Source organism: Hylobates moloch, unplaced genomic scaffold (genome assembly GCF_009828535.3).
Source record: "Hylobates moloch isolate HMO894 unplaced genomic scaffold, HMol_V3 SCAFFOLD_9, whole genome shotgun sequence".
NCBI lineage: Eukaryota > Metazoa > Chordata > Mammalia > Primates > Hylobatidae > Hylobates > Hylobates moloch.
Window position 1 is genome coordinate 25,339,816 of NW_026652284.1, and position 3,997 is coordinate 25,343,812.

Genomic DNA, 3,997 nt, shown 5'->3' on the forward strand with positions numbered 1-3,997 from the left:
AATGAAATTTTCTTTTCATAACCTGTGATTTTGAGGTAGAGAAAAGAAATGGTTTTTTTTTTTTTTTTTTTTTTTTTTTTTTTGAGACGGAGTCTTGCCCTGTCACCCAGGGTGGAGTGCAATGGCGCGATCTCGGCTCACTGCAACCTCCGCTTCCTGGGTTCAGACGATTCTCCTGCCTCAGCTTCCCAAGTAGCTGGGATTACAGGTGCCTGCTACCATGCACAGCTAATTTCTATATTTTTAGTAGAGAGGAGCTTTCACCATGTTGGCCAGGCTGGTCTCGAACTCCTGACCTCGTGATCCACCCGCCTCAGCCTCCCAAAGTGCTGGGATTACAGGCATGAGCCACCGTACCTGGCCAAGAAAGGGTTTTAAGGTATTTCTTCTTTATTGACATATAATTCACGTACCATAAAATAGACACTCTCTTAAATTATACAATTCATTGGTTTTAATATAGTCACAAAGTTGTGCAACTTGTCACCACTATCTAATTCCAAAACATTTTCATCACCTAAAAAAGAAACACATACCCTTGAGCTATCACATTCCTCCCCGACACTCCCATCTCTTTCTGTCTCTGTAGGTTTTCCTATTCTTCACATTTCACATAAATAGAACCATACAATATGTGGTCTTTTGTGACTGGCTTCCTTCACTTAGCAGAATGTTTTGAAGTTTCTTCAATGTTGTTGTATGAATTAGTACCTCATTCCTTTTTATGGCTGCATAATATTCCATTACAGTGGATATTAACACATTATATTTATTCATCAATTGATGGCCATTTGGGTTGTTTCTAATTTGGGCTATTATGAATAATGCTGCTCTGAGTATTCATGTACAACTTTTTGTATGGACATGTGTTTTCTTTCTTTTTTTTTTAGACTGAGTCTTGCTTTGTCACCCAGGCTGGAGTGCAATGGCATGATCTCGGCTTACTGCAACCTCCGCCTCCCAGGTTTAAGCGATTCTTCTGCCTCAGCCTCCCGAGTAGCTGGGATTACAGGTGCCTGCCACCACACCTGGCTAATTTTTCTATTTTTAGTAGAGATGGGGTTTCACCATGTTGGCTAGGCTGGTCTCAAACTCCTGACCTCAGGTGATCTGCCCACCTCGGCCTCCCAAAGTGCTGGATTACAAGCATGAGCCATTGTGCCCAGCCATTTTTTTTTTTTTTCTTTTTCTTGAAACAGGGTCTCACTCTGTCACCCAGCCTAGAGTCCAGTGCCACAAACATAGCTCACTGCAGCCTCAAACTCCTGGGCCTAAGTAATCCTCATGCCTCGGACTCCCAAAGTGCTGGGATTACAGACGTGAGCCACCGCACCCAGCCTATTTCTGCATTATTATTTATTTAATTAATTAAAAAAATTTTTTTGAGACAGAGTCTCCCTCTGTTGCCCAGGCTGGAGCACAGTGGCATGATCTCAGCTCACTGCAACTTCTGCCTCCTGGGTTTAAGCGATTCTCCTGCCTCAGCCTCTCAAGTAGCTGGGATTACAGGTGCCTGCCACCACGCCCGGCTAATTTTTGTATTTTTAGTAGAGACGAGGTTTTACCATGTTGGCTAGGCTGGTCTTGAACTTCTGACCTCAAGTGATCCACCTGCCTCGGCCTCCCAAAATGCTGGGATTAGAGGTGTGAGCCACCGTGCCCGGCCTTGTGCAGGTTTTTTATACAGGTAAACTCATGTTATGGTGGTTTGTTGTGCAGATTATTTTGTTACCCAGGTACTAAGCCTAGTACCCAATAGTTATTTTTTTCTGATCCTCTCCCTCTTCCCACCCTCCACCCCAAGTAGGTTCCAGTGTCTGTTGTTCCCTTCTTTGTGTCCATGAAGTCTCATCATTTAGCTTCCACTTACAAGTTAGAACAAGCCATATTTGGTTTTCTGTTTCTGCTTTAGTTTGCTGAGGATAATGGCCTCCGGCTCCATTCATGTTCCTGCAAAGGATATGATCTCATTCTTTCTTATGGCTGCATGGTCATTCCATGGTGTACATGTACCACATTTTCTTTCTTTCTTTTCTTTTTTTTTTTTTTTTTCCTTGTGAGATGGAGTTTCGCTCTTGTTGCCCAGCCTGGAGCGCAACGGCATAGTCTCAGCTCACTACAACCTCTGCCTCCCAGGTTCAAGTGATTCTCCTGCCTCAGCCTCCCAAGTAGCTGGGATTATAGGCTCCTGACACCATGCCTGCCTAATTTTGTAGTTTTAGTAGAGACGGGGTTTCTCCACGTTGGCCAGGCTGGTCTTGAACTCCTGACCTCAGGTGATCTGCCTGCCTCAGCCTCCCAAAGTGCTGAGATTATAGGCGTGAGCCACTGTGCCCAGCCTGTACCACATCTTCTTTATCCCATCTGCCGTTGATGAGCATTTAGGTTGATTCCATGTCTTGGCTATTGTGAATAGTGCCACAATGAACATACTGCACAGTGTGCGTGTCTTTATGGTGAAACTATTTATATTCCTTTGGGTATATACCCAGTAATAGGATTGCTAGGGCAAATGGTAGTTCTGTTTTTAGCTCTTTGAGGAATCTTCACACTGCTTTCCACAATGGTTGAACTAATTGACACTCCCACTAACAGTGTAAAAGTGTTGCCTTTTCTCTGCAACCTCACCAGCATCTGTTATTTTTTGACTTTTTGATAATAGCCATCCTGACTAGTGTGAGATGGTATCTCATTGTGGTTTTGACTTGCATTTCTCTAATGATCAAAGATACTGAGCTTTTTTTCATATGCTTGTTGGCCGCATGTATGTCTTCTTTTGAAAAGTGTCTGTTCATGTCCTTTGCCCACTTGATGGGATTGTTTGTTTTTTTCTTGTACATTTGTTTAAGTTCCTTATAGATGCTGGATATTAGACCTTTGTCAGATGCATAGTTTGCAAATATTTTCTCCCATTCTATAGGTTGTCTGTTAATGATACACTTTAAAATGATTAGTTTCATCTTATGTGAATTTCACTTAAAAAAAATTTTTTTTTTTTATTCAGAGTCTTGCCCTGTCACCCAGGCTGGAGTGCAGTGGTGTGATCTTGGCTCACTATAGCCGAAACCTCCTGGGCTCAAGCAGTCCTCCCACCTCAGCCTCCCAAGTAGCTGGGACTGTAGGTGTGCCACCACGCCCAGCTAATTTTTTAACTTTTTGTAGAGACAGGGTTTCACCATGTTTCCCAGCTGGTCCCAAACTCCTGGGCTCAAGCAATCTTCCCACATTGGTCTCCCAAAGTGCTGGGATTATAGACGTGAGCCACTGCACCCAGCCTTAAATTTTTTAAAAAGAAACCATATACTGGCTGGGCTCAGTGGCTCACACCTGTAATTCCAGCACTTTGGGAGGCTGAGGCAGGCAGATCACTTGAGGCCAGTACCTCAAGACAAGCTTAGCCAACATGGCAAAACCCCATCTCTACTAAAAATACGAAAAATTAGCCAAGCATGATGACGCATGCCTGTAATCCCAGCTACTCCGGAGGCTGAGGCACGAGAATCACTTGAACTTGAGAGGCAGAGGCTGTAGTGAGCCGAGATGGCACCACTGCACTCCAGCCTGGGCAACAGAGTGAGACTGTCTCAAAAAAAAAAAAAAAAAAAAAAAAAAAAAAAAAAACCATATCCTTTAGTTGTCACTTCTCCATCCCCCCATTCCCTTCAGCCCTAAGCAACCATTAATCTACTTCCTATTTCTATTCTATTTTGTTCTATCTTATATAAATGGAATTATGCAATATGTAGGCTTCTTTCACTTGGCATAATATTTTCAGAGTTCATCTATGTTGTAGCATGTATCAGTACTTCGTTCCTTCTTATGGCCAAATAACATTCCATTGTATGGATATACCACATTTTGTTTATCTATTTATCAGTTGATGGATGTTTCCACCTTTTGGCTATTATGAATAATGCTGCTCTAAACTTTTTTTTTCTTTTTGAGACTGAATCTCACTCTCACTAAGGCTGGAGTGGCATGACCATAGCTCACTGTA